This window comes from Chlorocebus sabaeus, chromosome 27 (assembly GCF_047675955.1).
Source record: "Chlorocebus sabaeus isolate Y175 chromosome 27, mChlSab1.0.hap1, whole genome shotgun sequence".
Taxonomy (NCBI): domain Eukaryota; kingdom Metazoa; phylum Chordata; class Mammalia; order Primates; family Cercopithecidae; genus Chlorocebus; species Chlorocebus sabaeus.
Genome location: NC_132930.1, coordinates 37,662,353 through 37,686,562, shown reverse-complemented (window position 1 = coordinate 37,686,562; position 24,210 = coordinate 37,662,353). Strand labels below are relative to the sequence as shown.

The 24,210-nt window shown below is 39.3% G+C and overlaps 1 long non-coding RNA gene across 1 annotated transcript in view; it reads right to left on the bottom strand.

Annotated features, from left to right (window-relative positions):
• Nucleotides 1-4,424: 4,424 nt before the first annotated feature.
• Nucleotides 4,425-24,210, bottom strand: part of LOC103246354 (uncharacterized) — a 61,906-nt gene continuing 42,120 nt past the window's right edge. Inside the window, exon 4 of the long non-coding RNA XR_012091605.1 lies at nt 4,425-5,033. This is a non-coding gene — a long non-coding RNA (uncharacterized lncRNA). The remainder of the gene's footprint in view (nt 5,034-24,210) is intronic.

The following is a 24,210-nucleotide window of genomic DNA, read 5'->3' as shown; positions in this document are numbered from 1 at the left end:
CGCTGATTCCAGGGCTCCCTTGAAACACATTCCAGGAAGTGTACCCCATAGATGCCCTGATGTTGTGTTTTTCAATCAATGTTCAAACAAACCAAGACATTTTTGTACACTAGTTACGTGTGTGCTCTATGGAGTCATACTGGCTGTACCTCATCAGCTATGTGACCTTAGAAAAACGATTTAACAGGCCGGGTGCCGTGGCTCACACCTGTAATCCCAGCACTCTGGGAGGCCAAGGCGGGCGGATCACGAGGTCAGGAGATTGAGACCATCCTGGCTAACACAGTGAAACTCCGTCTCTACTAAAAATACAAAAAATATTAGCCGGGCATGGTGGTGGGTGCCTGTAGTCCCAGCTACTAGGGAGACTGAGGCAGGAGAATGGCGTGAACCTGGGAGGTGGAGCTTGCAGTGAGCCGAGATCACGCCACTGCACTCCAGCTTGGGAAACAGAGTGAGACTCTGTCTCAAAAAAAAAAAAAAAAAGAGAGAGAAAAACAATTTAACATCTGTGTGTCCAGTTTGACCACTGGTAAAACAAGGATAATAGAAGTATCTAATAATAGCATAATTTTCAAAGAAAATTTAAAAACATGACACATACAAATATAGATTGCACAACTCTCAAAGCTCTAACTCATTAAGCAGGAAACCAACAGGGTAAAAGTAGTTCAAAGAGCATTTGAAGAACTGACATTTTATAGACACTAGAATATCAGAATAAGATTGTTAGATTAGATACAAAACTGGTTAATGTCATAGAGGAAATATGTTCATAAACTTTGGAGTTATCTTTTCCACTAGACTGAAAACATTTGCATCTCTATCAGACAAAAACCTACACATTGATGAATAAGTTAAAGACTCTGGGCCCTATTTAGTCAATAGTAAGTGATACACAGGTACACACCCTACAGTTGCACTGTCAAATATGGTAACCACTAACCTCATGTAGCTATTTAAATTTAAATATAAATTAAATAGAAATAGATAAAACTGAAAATTCAGTTTCTCAGTCACTGTAGCCACATTTTATGTGCTCAGTGCCAGCTGTGACTAGTGGCTTCTGTGTTAGAGAGGACAGAATGGAGCATTTTTGCCATAGCTCAATGTTCTAGTGGACAGTACTGGCCCAAGAGAGTTCTCAAGTGAGTATATTAGCTTTCTGTTCATGCTGAAACAAATTACTGTAAACAGCAGCTTTAACACACACACACACACAAATTCATTATCTCACAGCTCTGTAGGCCAGAAATCCAGGTCGGCTCAATTGGTTTCTCTGCTTCAGGTTTCCTAAGGCCAAAACCAAGGTGTCAGCCAGTTGAGCTCTAATCAGGAGGCTCTAGGAAGAAAGCACTTGTAGGCTCCATGATACTTAGTTGCAGGACTGTGGTTCCTCTTTCCCTACTGGCTTTCAGCCAGGTGGCCTTACTCTTAGAGGCTGTTCGCATTTTTTTCTCCTGCTTTCCCTGTGTCCCTCTCCAACAACACAGCTCAGGTCCCTCCTGCCCTTCAAATCTCTGAATTCCCCTTCTGCTCTTGACGCACACCAGCTGAAGAAAGTTCTTTGCCTTTAAAGGGTCAGTTGATCAGACTGTGTCCACATTGACAGCCCAGGATAATCTCCCTATCTTAAATTCTATCAGCTTTATTACATATGCAAAGTCCTTTTTACCTGTAACACAACAATTCACAGGACCCAGGAATTAGAGTGTGGACATATTTGGAGAGGTCATAGCGGTCTCATTTGACAATGTTGAGTGTGACTTTAAAAGAATGTGCAACCCTCTTTTTGCCTTATTTCTAAGGGTTGGCTAATTTTTTTTTCACAACTTCCTAGGGCTATTGTAAAGACTAAATGCATTAACCCATATAACATGCTTAGAATAGATCTTGGTGTTATATGATCATTAACCTTTCTGTATCTACCAGCTGTTAGGTTGGAGTAGTAATCATTTCTTCAGTATGAGGCTGTTGTGAGATTTAAAATGTTAACATATTAAGAACATATTACAGTGCTCTACACATAAAAATGGCTCCGAATTCCTTTGGTCTTGGTGAAGAACCAAAGGTGGCATACTGGCAAGCAGTGTTTCTGCCTACTGGAGGGGTAGAAGAAAGAAGTTCCAGTACGTCTGCTCTCCACCCACCCTCTGGTGTCCTATATTCTAGCCACACACAGGGATGATACTACAGTCTGAAAATTTGTGCCATCAAAATTCACGTGTTGAAGCCCTAACCCCCAATAACTACATTTGGAGATAGGGCCTAACTTAAAATAATTAAGGTTAAACAATATCATAAGAGTAAGGCCCTGATCCAATAGGATTAGTGTCTTTATAAGAAAGGAATGAGACACCAGAGTTCATGCTTTCCTTCTCCTCAAGCACTGAGGAAAGGTCATGTGAGGACACAGTGAGAAGGCGGCTGTCTGCAAGTCAGGAAAAGAGCTCTCACCAGTAACCAAATTGGCCAGCACCAAGATCAAGATCTTGGACTTCCCAACCTCCAGAATGGTGACAAATAAATTTCCATTGTTTAATCTACCCACTCTATGGTACTTTGTCATGGCAACACAGGCTGAATAAAACCAAACCCACAAAGCCTCAACAACGACGACTCAGTGTGAACACCACTCTCCCTCAATGAGCTGTTGTTCTCCAGTGAAATATCCCTCCCACAGAACAAGAGGAAAATGGGAATCTGCTCGACTGTAGGCCAGAGAGGACAGAGGGAATAAAGACGAGCAGAATAATGCCTTGTGTATTTCCTCCCAGGGAAGCCAAATCCGCCATTACAGGTTTAAAGTCATCCTCTTTGTATGTAGCCTTTTGAGGTTAACATAAGGGCCAAAGGCAGATTTTTATTGGCATCGTGTTAAAACCTAAGCTGAAGCCATCTTTTAATCTTTTTTTTTTTTTTTTTTTTTTTAATTTATTTATTATTATTAAACTTCAAGTTGTAGGGTACATGTGCACAATGTGCAGGTTTGCTACATATGTATACTTGTGCCATGTTGGTGTGCTGCACCCATCAACCCGTCATTTACATAAGGTATAACTCCCAATGCAATCCCTCCCCCCTCCCCCCTCCCCATGATAGGCCCCGGTGTGTGATGTTCCCCTTCCCGAGTCCAAGTGATCTCATTGTTCAGTTCCCACCTATGAGTGAGAACATGCGGTGTTTGGTTTTCTGTTCTTGTGATAGTTTGCTAAGAATGATGGTTTCCAGCTGCATCCATGTCCCTACAAAGGACACAAACTCATCCTTTTTTATGGCTGCATAGTATTCCATGGTGTATATGTGCCACATTTTCTTAATCCAATCTGTCACTGATGGACATTTGGGTTGATTCCAAGTCTTTGCTATTGTGAATAGTGCTGCAATAAACATACGTGTGCATGTGTCTTTATAGCAGCATAATTTATAATCCTTTGGGTATATACCTAGTAATGGGATGGCTGGGTCATATGGTACATCTAGTTCTAGATCCTTGAGGAATCGCCATACTGTTTTCCATAATGGTTGAACTAGTTTACAATCCCACCAACAGTGTAAAAGTGTTCCTATTTCTCCACATCCTCTCCAGCACCTAAAACACCAAAAGCAACGGCAGCAAAAGCCAAAATTGACAAATGGGATCTCATTAAACTAAAGAGCTTCTGCACAGCAAAAGAAACTACCATCAGAGTGAACAGGCAACCTACAGAATGGGAGAAAATTTTTGCAGTCTACTCATCTGACAAAGGGCTAATATCCAGAACCTACAAAGAACTCAAACAAATTTACAAGAAAAAAACAAACAACCCCATCAAAAAGTGGGCAAAGGATATGAACAGACATTTCTCAAAAGAAGACATTCATACAGCCAACAGACACATGAAAAAATGCTCATCATCACTGGCCATCAGAGAAATGCAAATCAAAACCACAATGAGATACCATCTCACACCAGTTAGAATGGCAATCATTAAAAAGTCAGGAAACATCTTTTAATCTTGATTTTGGCCTTGTCTGTGACGCCTTTCCATCTTTAGTGTTCCTGAAACACCCCCCTGGGACTTCCAGCCACTGCAACTCTCTCACTTCATTTTACTCATTTTTGTTGCAGATGCAAATCGAAAGACAGGAATCCATGTATGCAAGAAATGTGCCTTTCTCTTGTAGAATTCTATGTAGCTTTTATTCAAAGCCCCTATTCACACCATGAGGCTCATATCAGTCAATATAGGATTCCCTACCCCTCTCTCCCCGGTATCTTAAGCACAACTTGAGTTTCACATTGAACCAAGGCTATAGGGACTATGTAAGGTTGAGAGGGTAGCAGGATAGGTGGCCTTTGACTGCCACCTAACCACACCCCTTCAGCTGGCATGTTCAGCATCCAGGTTCATTCTCAGTAGCTTTTCCTGCAGGACCCTCTTTAGCCATCAGTAGTTGCCTCCTAAGAGTGACTTTCCTGTAAGTCTGTGCTATCCTTAGCACATAGAATCAGTTTACAATTCCTCAGTCACGCTGGCTCTAGGTCTCTTCAGAGTTATCTGAGACCCCTCTTCTGGGGAACCCCTTGTAGTTGCTTTTACTTGACTCATGAACTATCTTCTGGAAACAGTCTCCAAGCACAAGTATATCCATGCACACAGTCCTCAACACTCCTTGCTTCTTCTCCTTAGAATGTAGCCAGCCAAGCCCTGCTTTCCCGGCCCAGAAAGGTGAGTGCTCCAAGACTGGTCACATGGATAATCACTTAAAACTAATTCCTCAATTGTGTCAGATAGATAGCCCCTAAACATCTGGTTCAGATAATCCTCCCCTCACCCCAGCCCCAAACGTTCCACCAAATGTTGCAAAGAAAAAAATACAACCTGTACAGCATTGCAGCTGGTCGGTGACCCAACTCTGCAGACTGACACCTGGGAACAAATCCACACCAGGAAGGAAGATCTGATTTCAGTGTGTTCATTTCCATGATTCAGGAATAAACTCTTCTCTCACCTCCTGTATCCCCAAAACCTTGAGAGAAGAATGTCACCCTGAAAACAGACAAAAACCTTAGGGGATGCTGCCACCAGTGAGGCTGCCCCAGGGCTTTGTGATATGAGCACTTAACATCTTTCAAGTGATCTCGCCAAGGCACCTGGCTCCATTTATTTATTATTGTGTTTCAAACCTTTATTGGTATTCCCAATGCATGCCAGGCTAGACCCAGAGTGATAAAGAGTAAGAGTTTCAGAGAAAATCTAAAAGAGCACTTACTACAAACTCCTGTTGTTACAGATTCATCCTGAGAGGGAAGGTTACACACCCAGAGTCACAAATTGCTTAAGTAGCATAGCTAGAACTAGAAGAACCTAGTATTGCTGACGATTCACAACCATGGGAAAACTGAGGCCTGAGGCTTGCAAGTACAGCTGGCTGAGAGGTCAGCTTAGATGTACAGACTTTCCATCCTCTTCAAAACCAACATTAGCTTCCAGGACAAAGGAAAAAAAATGTCGATTTTATTTTGTTCTGGGTGTTTTTGTAAGAAGGGCTTCTGAAAGCCAAAACAACTCCCTTCTTGCCAGAAAAGAGATCTTTGTTAGTAATCTGTTTGCTAGTCAGCTGATCTTAAGATCTTCCAGAAGCTCCAGGGTGTCTACTATGTTGAGATTTATCCAAGACTTATTGGCAGTTGTCACTTCACTTGCTTCATCAAGAAGGCTTCTGCCCATGAGGAGCTGCTTAAAAAGAACCTCACCATTAGGGGTGTTGTGCCTCTTGCATTCATTTTAATTCTCTGTGTTTACTCCAAACTCTATTACAGTTAATCGTACACATGTCTATTTCCTCTTGTGGATATAGAGTGCTCTCCCTTCATCATTTCCTGCTTCACTCCCACACCCCTCTTTTCACACACCACTGCAACCACTTTCTATCTGATCTCTTGGTTTCCATCCACCACCAGTTATCAAAATGATCTTTGTAAAATGCAAAGCAACTCAAGTCTTCACCCCACTCCATCCCTGCTTAAGTGCTCCTCATGATCTCCTGCAGCCAGAATTAATTGAAGAATTTACTTCAAAAGACCCTCTATGATCTTGCACCAAGCAGATCTAATCAGTTTTATCTTCTAATAATGCCTACATCCTCCTCCTAACCCTATGGACCGGTGAGACTAAAGACCACAGCATTCTCCAAAACCATCACCCTTTTTTGTATTATCATACCATGCCACATGGCTAGAAAGTCTTCCTTCCACACCATCACATAAAAGTCTCCAAATCAACCTTCACTCAGTTCAACTGTCACCATGTTAGTTAACTATTTCTCACTGCCCTTGGAAAGTGACTTACTTCCTCTATTCCTGTGATACTGTACCCATTTATCCACCATATTCTACACTGTTGGCTAAAGCAAACTGAGAGTTCTCAAAGAGTAGGAACTGGGTGTTGTTCATTACTCATTACTTGGGTTCTTGATAAAATTCTTTCAATAAGTCAATGGCAAGACTTGCATCATTAACCTTTCTATTCGTAATTCTTAACATAGTATCATGGCATACAGTAAACACTCAAATTACATCTAAAAAAAGAGAGAAAGGAAGGAAAGAAGGAAGGAAGGAAGGAAGGAAGGAAAGAAAGAAAGAAAAGAAAATGGGAGGGGAAGGGAAGGGAAGGGAAGGGAAGGGAAGGGAAGGGAAGGGAAGGGAAAGGAAGGGAAGGAAGGGAAGGGAAAAGAAAGGAAAGGAGAGAAGCCTGTCACCCAAGCTCACCTATGAGTTCTTCCCTTCATTTCCACTCTCTGCCTGGGTCAGTAACACTACTTGCTCTTTGTGCAATTCCCTAACTTTGGGCTTCTCTGGATGAAGGTGCTGAAGCCATATTTGCAGTACGTGACAAAAAATTTTCCTATATTCTCCCATTAAGAGCATCAGTAAATTAGATTAGTGGTTTTGACATTTTTCTGCCTGCTTGTTGACCTAATCCTCTATATAGAGCCTCTATATTCCTTTCTCATGGCCCATCTCAGTGTTTATAAGGTGGTAGAAGTTGTGGGACTTACCTGTCGCTGGGCCAAGGTCAGAGAGAGCAAAGCACAGCTTTATTAGACCTTGGAAAAGTTCCCAATAGGAGGCTCCTTCTCACATACATAGGTTGTAACTGGTAAAATATCCTGTAGCAGCTTCTAACTCCACTGAAAAGGCAGACCACGGCCAGTAACCCTCACCTAATATATCAATGTAAATCTTATTTCTATCACCTTTTATTCCTCACTCCTTTCTGTGCCCAAGCTGTATGAGGTCACTAGGAAATTGTTTGAGTTTCCTTCCCCAAGTATGGAGGAACCCACTTCACATTGCCTCTTTTTTTTTTCCTCTGCTTAGATTCACTACCAGTTGGGGATTAAAAGTTTTATGTCAATGTTATGGCAGAATCGGAGGCTTCTAGAACTTGGAGTACCTTAAAAAGTTATTTGTCTGGGTTTCTCATTACAGTGGAGGACGCAGAGGGTGTACAAGAGAATAAGTTCACTGTTGTCATTAAGCAGAAGTAAACTGGCTAAAGAAGTACTCTGAAAACTGCTACCCACATGGTTTTCCTCACTCTGGCACCAGAATCTTAACTGAAATAGACAGTGCTGTTCAAGCAGCTCAGGTGTCTCTATAGAGCAATGCGTGGAGGGGTCTTAAACTCAGGATTTTTATAATAACAGTTAATTTTAAAAGATTGACTTCCATGCTTTATGTTGAAAACTAGCTATAGTTGTCTCCATTGACAATCTAAGCTTGTATTCATTAAAAAAAAAAAAAAAAAAAAAAAAAAAAAAAAAAAACTATCAGTTTTAGTTCTTCCTTGCTAAGAAATGTTAGAAAGTTTCTAGCTGGACAGAGTAAAGAAAGACTCCCAGCTCTGGTCCACTCTGGGTTTTTCGTCTTCCTCCAGGCTATGTTAACCCTCTTAGGGCCCCACATTGTTTCCTTCCCTTGTGATCTGCCACTTCCTTTCCTGAGTCAAGGTCATATTTTCAGCTTCAGCTTGTGCTTTTCTCTAAGCTTTTTTGCTATGGTAATAAAACGCCAGTTTTATATTTGACAACTTTTTGTAAAATGGTCAACTGAGGGGGGTCTAACATACAAATGGATTTGCTCCATTGGCTGGAAGCAGGGTGACTTGATATTTCCTGTGTAATGTTAATAAGTATTTGCCTTGTGTGGAGCAAGTCAGAATTTTTCCTATTTAACTATTTCATGCCTCTGCTCCCTGGATTACATTAGCAGGGAGGAATGAGTCCTTTGGGAGTGGTTAGTACAATAGGTTTTCATTTCTAATATAGCTTGACCAGTTGCAATGAGATTCCAGAAAAAAAAAAAAATTGCCTAAATTAAAAGCATGATTTCTCCTGGACAGAGATCTAAACCCCAGTCTAATGAGGCTTAGTTCCTTTAAAGAACATTTAATCTGGGTAAGGATATTAACTCCTTACACAAAAGACACTCAGCTAAACAGTTTACATTATTATTTCATTTAATTCTCACAACATTACAATGAGATAGATATTATTATTATTACAAATAAAGATTCTAAGGCTTAAAGAGATTAAGTTGTGCAATACTACACATATATTAAGTGGCAGAATTAATTCCATATATACATGTGGTTCTACAGCAAAAACTTAGCATTTAATCATTGTACTAAAATGCTCAGGCACTCATAGGCATGGATAGTGCTGAATCTCTGTATTGCAATGGGAAACAAACCTATGCTTTAGATGCAAGCCAGGGTACTTAGAATACACTGGCAGTTTCTGGACTGCCAGTTTAGGTGTCATCCTTTTAGAACTGGCTAGTAATCTCTTAAATACTTCCAAATTTGATATCTCTGAGCTATCTATCTTCAGTCTTTCAAAGTCTCAACACTTTTGCAAGCTTACCTCTTGATGAGGGTAGAGATGAAAGTAGAATGTGTTAGACACCAGGGTTTATCTGTAAAGGGGAAGGAGAGATTACGACTTGGGTGATTAAGTGGGGGTTGGGGGTGTATCCTGATGAAAGAAACTCATATCAGAAAGCTCAGCTGAATGTCTTCAAGATCTGAAGACACAAACATGTGAACCACTTTGCCTTTTACAAATTCCTTTTGCTTAAAACCATCTTGGCTTCCTATTTTCTATTCTCTAATTATTCTCAGTCCCAACTCATTATACTTTTCGTACGGGATTCCATACTTCAGACTTATTTTATTCTGATTCTTTTTGTTCAGTGTTCTGTGTGTGCCTATTAAATCTAGTTGAATTTTAGCATTGATGAAGTATTCTAGTCCCATACGGATCTTCTTCCCAATTGTCCTATTCAAATTGAGGCACGAAGATCTCCAACTATTATTATCGAATTGCCTATATCTTCCTTCAATTCTGTCAGTTTTTGTTTGATTTGTTGTGGGACACTGTTTTTAGGTTTATTTTAGTTATATGTTTATAATCATTATATCTTATGGTAAATCGACATTTATATTAATATATAATGCCATCATTTGTCTTTTGTAACAGGTTTTTACTTAAAGCCTTTTTGTCTGATATTAATATAGTCACTCAGCTCTCTTGGTTACTGTTTGAATGGTATAAATTTTTAAATTATTTTACTTTCAGCCTACATGCTTCTTTGAATTTAAGGGTGTCTTTTGTAGACACCATATATTTAGATAATTTTTATCCATTCTGCAGATCCCTGCCTTTTAATTGAAGTATTTAATACATTTACATTTAATGTACTTACTGATAAGGTGTGATTTATGTATGCCATTTTGCTATTTGTTTTCCATTTCATAGGTCTTTTTTGTTTCTCTATCCTTAAATCATTGCATTCTTTTGTGTTAAGTAGGTATTTTTTTAGTCTGCTATTTTATTCCCCTTGTTTCTTTCACTTTTTTTTAAGTCATGGATTAGTGTTGTTCTGGTCATTACAATATTGTATTTTGACTTATAACATTCTAGCTGAGATTAATATCAACCTAATTTCAATAGTATATAAAACTTTGTTCCCTCGTCTCTCCTTTGTGCAGTTATTGTCATATGAATTGTCTTTATGTGTCATATGACCATCAACATAGATTTATAATTATTGCTTTATACAGTTGTCTTATAAATTATACAGAAGAAAAAAGTTACAAATAAAAAATACATTTATACTCTCTTTTATATTTACCTATTTAGTAACCTTTACTGATGTTATTTCTTTATGCAGATTTGAGTTACTCTCTAGTGTCATTTATTTTAGCCTACAGCATTCCTTTAGTATTTGTTGTACAACAGGTCTGCTAGTGACACATTTTCTCAGTTTCTGTTTATCTTGTAATGTCTTAATTTCACCTTCAATTTTGGAGGATAGTTGTGCTGGACACAGAATTCTTGGCTGACAGTATTATTTCTCATCACTTTGAATAAACATTCAGTTGACTTCTGGAATCACAGTTCCTAATGAGAAGTTAGCTGTTAATCCTACTAAGGGTCCCTTGTACATGGCCATTCACTTTTCTCTTGCCACTTTTAAGAGTCTCTCTTTGTCTTTGATTGTGATGTGTCTAAGTGTGAATCTCTTCAAGTCTGCACTACTTGGATTTCATTGAGCTTCTTGGGTGTCTACCTTAATATATTTTTATCATATTTGGAAACTTTTTAGCCATTATTTCTTCAAATATCCCATCTGCCCATTCTCCTTTCCCTTTTTCTCTCCTCTCCTCCCCCTTTTCTGCTGACACTTCTCATCCTTTTCCCTTTCTTTCTCTTTTCTTTCTTTCTTTCTTTCTTCCTTTCTTCTTTTCCTCCTTCTCCTCCTCCTCCCCTTTATTCTTTTTCTTCTTTTTTCTTCTTCTTTTTCTTCTTTCTTCTTCTCCTTGCTTATACCTCCTCCTCCTCCTCCTCCTCCTCCTTCTTCTTCTTCTTCTTCTTCTCTCTCTCTCTCTCTCTCTCTCTCCCCCCCTCCCTCTGTGTCTCTCCCCCTCTTTCTCCCCACTCTCCTCTTTGAAGACTCCTACTATGTGAATACTGGTATGGTTGACGGTATCCCACAGGTCTATCCAGCTCCTTTCATTTATTGTTGTTCTGTTCCCTTTCTGTTTCTCAGAACAGATAATTTCAATTACTTGCATTTAAGTTTGTATATTATTTCTCCCACCTGTTCAAGTGTCCCCTATGGTGACTTTTTATTTCAGTTATTGCACTTTTCAACTCCATGATTTTGATTTGGCTGCTTTTTATTATTTTTATCTTTACTGATATTTTCAATTTGTTAAAAACTCATTCTTCAGCTCTCCTTTACTTCTTTAAACATGTTTTCCTTTAGCTCTTTAGATATACTTTAAATAGCCTGTTTAAAGTCTTCCTCTAGCAAGTCCAACATTTGAGCTTCCTCAAAGACAGTTTCCAGTGACTGCTTTTTCCTGTGTAAGAGTCATACTTTCTGGATTCTGTGCATATCTCATAATTTTTGTCAAAACTGAACATTTTAGGTAATATGGCAATTCTGGATTCTACCCTCTGCCCCCAACCAGGGTTTGTTGTTGTTACTGTTTGCTGTTATTTCTATTGTTTGTTTAGTAATTTTTCTGAACTAGTGCTGTAAAATCTGCATTCTTTGACATGTATCAACACGGAAGTCTCTGCTCTGTTAACATAGTGGTCAAATGAACAGAGATGTCCTTAAGTGCCTGGAACCAATAAGCCCCCAAGTCTTTGACAAATTTTTCTATGTGCATACTGAACATGCCTTCAACATTTAGCTAGACAGTTAACTACTCAGTTTTAATTTTCAGTTTCCCCTAAGTGAAGCCTCAAAGTCCGACACTGGTGAGAGCTTAGAACCTTCTAGGCCTTCCCTGAGCATTCATACATACCACAGCATGCACATGGCCTTCTAGATACTCAGGAATGTGTCAAAGCTCTTCAGAGCCCTTTATGGACATCATTTCAAGCATTTCCTGTTAAGCTGTTATTTGCCCCAACTATTATTCACTACCACAGGCAGCCATGATATTAAACAAACGCTCCTAATTGTTTTTCATAAATGACCCTAAGAAAAAAGCTATTCATACTAGGTGATCTCTGAATCAGTTAAATAAGACTGCTTTGAGAATGGGGTCTTCCAGGGAACCACCAGGCAGGTCAAAAAAAATAACAATTCTCCAGAAATAGGATTTTGAGAGTTCCAACCCTCTTTTGCCCCCTCTAGTGGCAGCCAAGCCTGGGGTTTTTACTGTGTTCATAGTCTGTTGGTTTTCAAGGTTACCATGGAGCTGGAAATGAAGGGATGAGAATAGGAAAAATTAACATTGCACTGTTCATATCAGGTTTTAAAATTCAGCTGTTTTTCTTAAATGTTCCCTGAATTTTCCCCAAACCCTTTATTAATTTCTGCAGTTTTTAAAAAGTTAATTCTGAAAATGTTTGTGCTTGTTCTTATTGCTTTTACAGAGGAGAGGACTTTCAGAGGCCCTTATTCTACCATTTTCACTGATACCCAAACCAGACTCACTTTATGTCAGTGTTTCTTTGCTCTGTTTGACCCACTTAAGCTTCTGAGTGCTCTTTATACTCTTTTTTATTCCAATTTATTCATTGCTCACTTTCAATCAAGACTTGTTTTTCCTATCTCAGGTCTTTCAAATATTTTTTCGCTTCTACTGCTGTTGGCCTTAAGTAGGAGTTTTATCATCTGTTACCCAGATAACTTCAACAGTGTCCAAACAGGTCCCTTTGCAGCATGTCTTATACTATTCCAATCCATTCACCACCCCAGACACGTTGATCATTTTGAAACATAAAACTGACTTTCTCTTTTCTTATGTAAGTTCTTCCATAGATTCACATTATCTCCAGAATAAAGTCCAATCATGGCCATGGCAGAGTATACAAGGCCTGCTTGATTTGGCCCTAAATCTCCCCTCTGCCCTTGCAAAACCTAGCCCAGCCATACAAATATGTGCAATTCATATCAATTCTGCACTGTCTCGTTAGTATTCTTGTCCCTTGTTCCCTTAGTGAATCAATCAATCAATTAATTTGGTACATATTTTCTAAGCATTTACTATGTGTCAAGCCCTACACAAGGCACAAGAGAAAAGAAAGTGAATAAGAACAACAATGTTCTTCTTCCTGTGGATTTTATATACAGAGTTGGAGACAAGTAAATAGATAAACAAACTGAATAATTACAGAATGCTGTAACTACAATGTAGAGAGTAAATGGAATGGTTCTATGTGCATAATGAACATGCCTTCAACATTTAGCTAGACAGTTAACTACTCTGTTTTAATTTTCAGTTTCCCCTAAGTGAAGCCCCTAATAGAAACAGGAGAAACTTTTTTATTAATCAGTGTGAAAAGAAAATTTCTCTCTAAAGAAGAAACATTTGCACTGATACCTAAAGGATGAAAAGGAATCAATAAAGCAAAGACTCCCATGACAAAAGCCTGAGACCAAAATTAAAATCAAAGTGGGACAAAGGCAGAGACTAAATGAAAGGCAGATAAAAATAAAAGTAGAGAAAAGTTGTCCCAGAAACCCCTACACATTCCAGTGAACACATACACACACACATGCATGCACACACACATGCACACACACACATGCACACACTCCCACACATGCCGCACTTAACTTAGATTCCTCAAGTGAGTAACTGCTGGATGCACCAGCTGACAGATGGGAAATCCTTGCACAGAGCTACGACAAGGAGAAGTCTGTGGGGAAAGGTGCTGTTATTTAGCTAGCCCACCCCTGCTGAGTGAGTCCAAAGTTTCCCTTGGATTCATTCCCACCTGAACTTCCACCCTCATGAGCTAAAAAGGCCTTTTACATGCATGTTTTATACAAAGAAAGAGATGAGGATTAAGTAGCAGCTGCTTAGGTTTGGGTGTAGAGAAGAAACACATACATATGTATGCTTGGTTGTAAAATGATTATATTTTGAAACGAAACTTAAAACCTTCCAGCTATGCTTCTCGGAGTTGTGATCCAGCTAAGGAGTGTTGGGTAAGCAAAGCCCTTTATGGGAGATGGCAAGAGGAGTGAGAACGTGTTCCACAAAGAGAAGTGTTGATGGAGGAGGTGATAGACTCTTGCCACTGACTGAGTATCCAGCCCTCAGAAGCAGATCCTGCTGACGTTGGGGATTTCTTGTAGAAGTAGATCCATGGCCTGATGGTCCTGAGTAAATTCTTCCTGGTTCCAGTACATTCTTCATTCATTCATTTAACAAATAACTACTGAGTACCTACAATGTGCCAGCCCTTGATCTAGGTCCAAAGATACATCTGTGAACAAGTACAGATCCCTTGTTGAATTACGTTCTAGTGAGGGGAAAGACAGATGGCAAGTAAATAAATGGGTAACACAGAGAATGTGTTGGATGTTAATAAGCACTATGGAGAAAAGCTAAAGCAGGATAGTGAATTAAGAAGTGCTGAGGGGTTCTGCATTTAGGCAAAATTGTGTAACAGGAACCAGATTTACCCTTCCATTTAAAATAACTGAAAATCTAGGTAGGGGGGAAGTATATGAAACAATGGTTTTCAAGTCACTGGTGATAAATGGCAGTGATCCCTGAGTGACAGAAAACAAATTAAGTGAGGTTACTTCTTGGAGAGAGTCTCTAGACTGGGGTGCAGAGAGAAAGAACACAGGCAGAGCTGATTTGAGAATGTGATGCTGAGAGTTTGGCGAGATCAAGGCCATGAAAGTTTTTAGGAAAGAGTATCAGAAAGAACAGAACTGTCCAGAGAGAAAATTCTGAAGATCTTCAAAGGATGCATGTTGAGAATTTAGCAGAGTACTGATCACCACATGCATGTGAGAAAACTATCCAAGGCAGGGGGAAGAATGACCTTGAGGTAAAATGTGCCTGGTGTACTCCGGAAGCCTAATGCAGCTGTAGTGATCAAGGAGAGAATAGGAAACACAAAATCAGAGAGGTATTGGGGAGCAACTCAGGTGGGGACTTACAAGCCATTGGAAAAACCTTGGCTTTTGCAAGTGAGACAGGGATGATGGGAAGATATTAAGCATAGGAGTGGCATAATCTGACTTATGTTTTAATTTAAAATAGTTGCTCTGGATACTGAGTGAAAAATAGATTTTCAGGATAAGGGCAAAAACAATGGAGCACTGTGGAGGTTACTGTTACAATACAGGCAGGAGGTGATAGTTTCCAAGGCCACGATGGAATAGTGGAGGTGTTGAGAATATATCAGATCCTGGACATATTTTTGAAGAACCAACAGGATTCATTAACAAATTTATTCCAGAAAGTGAGACTGCTTAATATTAGGAAATCTTTCTAATAAACTTGCCTTGCATTTTATTCCTTTCGATCTCCACAGTAGAACTCACAAGCTAACTTAGGCCTTTCTCCAAAGAACACCATCTATTCTCTTCTATGTTTTCTTTTCCTGGGACCACAGGGTAAAGATCTGACATGTGGTCTGGGTGTTGAGTACAATAAAATAGAAAGAACAGTTGCCTGCTTTAGCAGGTAGCCTAACTAGCTTAGGAAAAGTTGGTGTTTACTATGACCCAGGCTTACCCTCCAGGGTTCTTTAAATTATCATATGATCTTCTTTGTAGTTATTCCTTGTGCATATTTTCTTCTTAGAAACTTCATTAGGAAGAATGGAAATAACTTGAGATAAGACTCTGATATTCCCAGTTCCTCAAACCAATTCCCATCTAATGTTACTCCAGATTCATACATTACCTCTAACAACATGTTGTTTATATACAATTGATCACCTTAATAAATTAATAGAAAAAAATTTATTTCAACAAATGTTTAAACATTATGTGATAAAATTTTAAATTTACTGTTTATCTTAAATCTTAATTAAAGAGAACAGAATATTTTCTTAACAAGATATATGGTATTGATCTTAAAATTAATTAACAGAATCATCCCCAATTGTGGTACCTCAGATAAATTCCTATTAAAGTCAAGGATAAGACAAGAACAATCAGTACTTCTACTTTTATTTATCATTCTTATGGAACTTTTAAACAATACCATACACTGCAATAAAGAAATAACTCACAAATGTTAAAAACAGAGGGCAGAGCTGTATTTATTTACAAAATATATCATAGTATACCTGTATATACAAAAGTAATTGAATGAAAAACTGTTGAACTAATAGGATAGTTCAATAATGGGACCAATTTTGAAAAACATATTTTTAAATAATTTTTTCTATATAACAAAAATAATATATTATAAAATATAATATAAAAATCCCTTTGGCAATAACAGAAAGATTTTAAACTCCAATGAATAGACCTAAAAATAAATGTGCTGGGGTCATATTATTAGCACTTATATGCTGCTTATAAAATTTATCCTATAGTTGATATAATACAATGTGTAAAGTTAACACTTTGAGCATGGAGGAATCAAAGGAAAAGTGACAGTATTAGAGGATGGCAGGTCAGCTGAAGGTCCACTGGTATATTTTAGGCAAGACATGCTAAGGCTCTGAACAGAGTGACAATAGGTAAGGTGAAGAGGAGAAAAATTGACCAATATTTAGTAGCTAGAACTGACAGCAGGTGGTAGGCAATTAAATGAGAAGTGAAGGGAGTAGTCCAGGGCAGTTTCTAGCCTTCTAGAACTCATTGACTGAGACAGGAAACACAGAGGGAGGAATAGGACCTAGGGAGGAAGAAAAGATGACTCTTTATTGAGATGTGCTGGATTTGAGGTGCTATGAGATATCAAAATGAAAGTCCAAGTACCTTTGATGTTTGATTCTAGATGTAGAGTAGAATTTATTTTCATTCATTCCATTTATTAAATGAGTATTTATTTAGATTTTAGCCAGAAATGTAAACTTAATAGTCATCAGCCTACAGAGTTTCAAGAATAGAAGTGATTATGGAGGAAGAATGAATACAATGAGAAGAGAAAATGGGGCAAAGGACAGATCTCTAAGACTCATCAATATTTAACATCAAGCAGAAAAGAAGGAGCCATACAGGAATATAAGAAGGAGTGATAAATGAGATATTTATCAAGAGATAAAATGGAAATTCAGGTTAATATAGTGCCACTGAAACTAGAGATGAGAAGGAAGGGGCAATTAATTGTACCTAACTGTAGGGAGTGGTTAAGTAATACGGGATTTTAAAAGAGCTTGTTGTATTTCAAAATCAGGAAAATATTGGTGACTTTCATTTAAATACTTGTAAGGATAAATAAGAAAAAAATAAAAGAGAGATAAAAAGATGAAGAAAGCAAAAGAAAAAAATGAGGTATGTCTATGAAAAAGAAAGGAAGTTATAAGACTGAAACCATGTGCAATAACAGTCAAGGGAGTTTTTAGTATAAGAATCCTTGCCTCATGGTAGTTTTATGGGAATCCTTGTTCAAAGATCAAAGGCGATTCCATTCTATTTACCATGCTTCCAATCAATTAATAAATATTTCTAAACTAAGGTAGCAAATAAATAATATAGAACTCATAAAGGGAAACATAAGTGATATAGAATTAATTAAAAGAAAGTTTTCTTTATTTTCCATTTAAGATAATGTTATATAATATCCCAAAGTTGCCCACAATGGTTTCTAGAAAGCTAGCAAAACTTTCAAATGCAAGACCAAATCTTGAGAGAAAACTTCTATTTTAACTCCAAAAGCTTAGCTTAGAATATCAAGAGCGAGGCCTTTAAATAATCCTATTCATAAAGTTAATACTGTAAATTAGTGTTTTTTAAAATCAATGTAATAGGTTGCAACTAGATTTTTTAAATGAGGGACAAGAATAGAATAAAACACCAGGGTATGTTATACATAATGATCATTATGTTTCTTGATTTTTTTTACTTTAAGTGCGGTATGTATATGTGTGTGTGTGTGTGTGTACTGAGCCTTAATGTGAAACATATTACTTACTGTGAGCTGTGTCTAATTAATTTGGGAAAACTTTGAAGAAAAGCCTGATTGCCCAGCCTCTCAATAGATAAACGAGCCCCAACTGAGAGAATGCATCAAACAAGAGGTGACCAAAGTCATGAAAGAATTGAAAAAATGGAATAGCAGGAAAGATGCAGCCGTAGGCTAAGCCTGAGATAGACATCTGGGAGAACGGAGAGTATTCCCAGAAAAAGGAGCAGCAGATATAAAGATGAGAAGGTATGTGTCTCAGTTTATCTGAACTACTATAACAAAACATCCTAGATAGGATGGCTTATAAAGAGCAGAAACGTATTGCTTACAGTTCAGAAGGCTGGGAAGTCCAAGAACAAGGCACAGTAAGATTCAATGTCTGGCGAGGGCCTCCTTTCTGCTTCACAGATGACACCCTTTAGCTGGGTCCTCACATGGCAGAGAGGTGAGACAGCTCTCTGGGGTACATTTTAAAAGAGCACTTATCCCATTTTTGATGGCTCTATCATCATGACCTAAGCATCTTCCAAAGGTCCCACCTCCTAATACCATAAGCTCAGGAGTTAGGATTCACATATGAATTTGAGGGAACACAAATATTCAGGCTAGAGCAATGGAAAAATATAATGTATACACAGAAGTTAAAGAATAAGTCCATCTAGTTGGAGCCAAGTTGGACTGAATGATGCAGAACTGAGGTGATCAAATTGCAAGCTCACATAGTAGGTAGGCTTTTTGGTGGTCAATAGGGAATCATGGAATACATTTGAGCTGGCAAATAATATGAAGATAATAGGGTGGCCTGTAGGGGAAAAAAAGCTGGAGGCAAGAACTTTTAGAAGTCTGGCAAATATCAAGGCCCAAGGAAATAGACAAGATTTGCAGCAGGAACCAAATAACAAATATGATGTGTCCTAGGATGAAAGCCTTCAAAGTTCTTGGAAATGGAAATAATTTCTAAGAATAAAAGCTTCCATCTCTTGGGCATTGCAAATAAATCTACTTATTAGTATTGCTAGAATAATTAGCTAGCTCTGTTAATATCATAAATAAATATTTTATGCTTCTCAATGTGCTTTTGTATCCATTAGTCATTTGATTTTCATAATCACCTTAAGAGGCAGCAAGATGATATACTAATATCTCTATTTTAAAGATGAAGAAACTGTAGTCTAGAGGGGTTATCTAGTTTCCCAAGGTCACACAGTTAATGACAGAATTAAATTCACCAGATCTTCTCACTCTGAGGCCAGGATTCTCCCACTTGACAATAGGTGACACCATCCACGTTGTCATTCTCTAATAATGACCCATCAACTTGTTGACTAAAATTATTCCAAGAATTGAATTGGCTCAATATTTCAGGAAGAAAGCCTATTCAAAAGGTCACTGTGGCTTGGTGTAAGTTTATTTAATAAATATTTTTCTTATTTGGAGGTTTTAATTTTAAGTATGTGGTCTACTCTTTTTGTATGATTATTTGCTCAAAAAAATTTTTAGTCAGCAACACACCTCATAAAAATTTAATATGTTTCAGAGCTCTTTTTACTGTTTAAAAAGGCACAAATCAGGCATTCTTGCATTTTGAATGTGGTGCCCCTATAATTGGGCCCTCTCTAAGGAAGGCCCTTCCACACTCTGTAGGGGAATTGCTCTTTTAAAATAGAAACAACATTCAAAGAAGGGTTGTCCGAGATGATTCCTCCGTTCACACCACAAGTCTCAATACCAACCACTCCGATGTGCCCTGGCTTTCCTGGTCACCTGTATATTTCTTTCTTCAACTTGAAAAGACCTGCTGTCAAGTGTGTCTTTGGCTTTCAGGGCAGTAGAGCAAGATGATGACTCAAGTAGAATGGCCCTGGGTTCGAATTCCAGCTCTGGCTCTCACTAGACACGTAACTGTGAGCACGTTAACTCGTGTCCCTGAGTATCATTTTCTCAGCTCTACCATAAAGTGGTTACATTTCATGTCACAGAGTTCTTACCTGGATTTAAGGTAGCAAACTTGCAGCCACTGAACCTGAAGTGGCTTCTCATTGAATATTTATTACCTAAGAGCCAGTGACAAGCTTTACCAATAGAACACTCACTAGGTTCATAATGGAGAATTAGTGCTTTTGCCTCTCAGACTGGTCCTTTATGAGGCCCAAAGATTTATGCACATGAGCTCTGACCTGGTCAGATTCTATAACCAAATGCTTTAAGCAATGAGCAGGTAAAGTTTATTTGAAGTTGGAGAGCAACAGTCCTGACTTCTTTATTTCACTCCATCAAAAAATATTTATTGGGCACTTACTGTTGTTCTGGGCATTGAGGATACAAAGATTAAAGAACATGGCAATGTTCTCACTCTCTTGAAGCTTATCTTACATTAGGGAATACAGGCAATAGGTAGCCAAGCCAGTAAACAAGACAGAATATCAGATAGTGATCGGTATACTGCAGAACATTAAAATAGGGTGGCATGATAAAGTATTAGAGTCTACTTTAGATAGGGTGGTCAAAGAAGGTCTTTCTAAGGAAGTGACATTAAATCTGGGAATCAGGTGATAAGAGGGTTCTGGCCCAGGTAAAAACCAAGGGAAAGAGCAACCCAGGCAGAGGGAACAGCTCATTCAAAGGGCCTAAAATGGAAATCAGCTTGGAGTTCCCATGGACCAGAAAGAGCACCAGTATGAAAGTGCATGAAACTGCATGAAAGTGTAGCTGTAATCTCAGGGAGAGGAGGGGATAATAGAAGATGCATGTAAGGAAGGAAGTAATCAGCTTATGTAGTACCTTGTAGGGCATGGGAAAGAGGTGGGATTTTGTTCTAAGAGGAATTGAGTTATTTATAGGATATTAAACAGAGAAGCACAATGACTTAAGTTTTCTCAATGTTCACTAAGTCTGCATTTTGGAAAGCAAGGACAGTACCAGCACATCTCTTGGAGGGTAGTACAGAGGTCCAAATGGGAGAAAATGGTGATCAGACTATGAAGGTCACAGTGGTAATATAGAGAACTGGATACATTCAGAAATTATTTAGGAAGCTGAGTTGACAAGATCTGGGAGGTAAATGTGATAAAAGAGAAACTAAGGCTAACCCTAGAATGTGGGTTTGACCAAGTGGTTGAACTATGGTGCTGAAGAGGAAGATAGGGAAGGACTGGATAGAGGAAAGGAGAGAGGAAGAGACTTAAATGTTCTCTGTGGGCTTTATTATGAGACTGAATCTCAGAGAAGTTGGGACTAAATCTGTATATTCAGGATCGGTCCTCTTTGTATCCCCAGGACAGAGCCTAGTGCAACACATGGCCCAGGTATTTCAGTAAGTGCATTCATGTGATGGAGAAAAAAAAAGAGCATTACTTGAAACTGAGTCCGTTGCTTTATCCACAAGCCTTTTAATTTCTTGGAACGTCAATTTCTTCTCTTATAAAATTGGAACAGGAAGGCTTACCTTGCCTAGTCCATGGAATGCTGTATGAAAATTAGATAAGTATGTAAGCATTATGAAACTATAAGCCACTTAGCAAACACAGTTTTGTGAAAGGGATTATTATGATTCCATGTTAGAACATCAGCATCACAAGGATAGGGACTCAGTCTACTTTGCTTATTATCTCCAGCATGTAGAGTGGAGGTTCTCAATAAATAAGTGTTAAGTGAATGAATTAACGAATTATAGTAGATCCTATGAAACACAAGACTGGAGGTTGTGAGCACCAAAGATCCCCATAACATTATGGTATAATTAGTTTGCTACATATCTGCCTTCTCCAGAGCCCAGGAACCAACTTCATTCATCTTCAAAGTTTCACTATTAAGTACAACACACAGCAGCTCTGTGAATAACTAATGAATTGAATTCTCTGCCAACTAGACTAAGAGCCACCAGCAGCTAACTAACAAGTACAGTGCCTCAGCAGACAGGTGCATTGGTCAATGCCCTTGGACACCTCCTGCTTCTTGAGATCGGCAGCCTTAAAACAAAAATACCCCTTCTCTTAACTCTGACTTGTTCATGAATATGTATCCAGTTGTGGGCGTAGTTTGTCCTCAAAAAAAATATTCACTGGCCCGGTGCAGTGGCTCACGCCTGTAATCCCAGCACTTTGGGAGGCCGAGGCTGGATCACCTGAGGTCAGGAGTTTGAGACCAGCCTGGCTAACACGGTGAAAACCCATTTCTACTAAAAATACAAATATATATATATTCGTTGCACAAATTAGCAAATAAATTCATGAGTGCATATTAAAAACACATGGAGGGGGCGGAGCAAGATGGCCGAATAGGAACAGCTCCAGTCTCCAACTCCCAGCGCGAGCGACACAGAAGACCGGTGATTTCTGCATTTTCAACTGAGGTACTGGGCTCATCTCACTAGGGAGTGCCGGGCAGTCAGTGCTGGTCAGCTGCTGCAGCCCGACCAGCGAGAGCTGAAGCAGGGTGAGGCATCGCCTCACCTGGGAAGCGCAAGGGGGAAGGGAAGCCCTTTTCCTAGCCAGGGGAACTGAGACACACAACACCTGGAAAATCGGGTAACTCCCACCCCAAAACTGCGCTTTAAGGAAACGGGGCATACCAGGAGATTATATCCCACACCTGGCCGGGAGGGTCCCACGCCCATGGAGCCTCCCTCATTGCTAGCACAGCAGTCTGTGATCTACCGGCAAGGCAGCAGCGAGGCTGGGGGAGGGGCGCCCGCCATTGCTGAGGCTTAAGTAGGTAAACAAACCCGCTAGGAAGCTCGAACTGGGTGGAGCTCACAGCAGCTCAAGGAAACTTGCCTGTCTCTGTAGACTCCACCTCTGGGGACAGGGCACAGTAAACAATAACAAACGCAGCAGAACCCTCTGCAGATGCAAACGACTCTGTCTGACAGCTTTGAAGAGAGCAGTGGATCTCCCAACACAGAGGTTGAGATCTGAAAAGGGACAGACTGCCTGCTCAAGTGGGTCCCTGATCCCTGAGTAGCCTAACTGGGAGACATCTCCCACTAGGGGCAGTCTGACACCCCACACCTCACAGGGTGGAGTACCCCCCTGAGAGGAAGCTTCCAAAGCAAGAATCAGACAGGTACACTCGCTGTTCAGCAATAATCTGTCTTCTGCAGCCTCTGCTGCTGATACCCAGGCAAACAGGGTCTGTAGTGGACCTCAAGCAATCTCCAACAGACCTACAGCTGAGGGTCCTGACTGTTAGAAGGAAAACTATCAAACAGGAAGGACACCTACACCAAAACCCCATCAGTACGTCACCATCATCAAAGACCAGAGGCAGATAAAACCACAAAGATGGGGAAAAAGCAGGGCAGAAAAGCGGGAAATTCAAAAAATAAGAGCACATCTCCCCCGGCAAAGGAGCGCAGCTCATCACCAGCAACGGATCAAAGCTGGACGGAGAATGACTTTGACGAGATGAGAGAAGAAGGCTTCAGGCCATCAAACTTCTCAGAGCTAAAGGAGGAATTATGTACCCAGCGCAAAGAAACTAAAAATCTTGAAAAAAAAGTGGAAGAATTGATGGCTAGAGTAATTAATGCAGAGAAGGTCATAAACGAAATGAAAGAGATGAAAACCATGACACAAGAAATACGTGACAAATGCACAAGTTTCAGTAACCAACTTGATCAACTGGAAGAAAGAGTATCAGCGATTGAGGATCAAATGAATGAAATGAAGCAAGAAGAGAAACCAAAAGAAAAAAGAAGAAAAAGAAATGAACAAAGCCTGCAAGAAGTATGGGATTATGTAAAAAGACCAAATCTATGTCTGATTGGAGTGCCTGAAAGTGAGGGGGAAAATGGAACCAAGTTGGAAAACACTCTTCAGGATATCATCCAGGAGAACTTCCCCAACCTAGTAGGGCAGGCCAACATTCAAATCCAGGAAATACAGAGAACGCCACAAAGATACTCCTCGAGAAGAGCAACTCCAAGACACATAATTGCCAGATTCACCAAAGTTGAAATGAAGGAAAAAATCTTAAGGGCAGCCAGAGAGAAAGGTCGGGTTACCCACAAAGGGAAGCCCATCAGACTAACAGCAGATCTTTCGGCAGAAACTCTAAAAGCCAGAAGAGAGTGGGGGCCAATATTCAACATTCTTAAAGAAAAGAATTTTAAACCCAGAATTTCATATCCAGCCAAACTAAGTTTCATAAGTGAAGGAGAAATAAAATCCTTTACAGATAAGCAAATGCTTAGAGATTTTGTCACCACTAGGCCTGCCTTACAAGAGACCCTGAAGGAAGCACTAAACATGGAAAGGAACAACCGGTACCAGCCATTGCAAAAACATGCCAAAATGTAAAGACC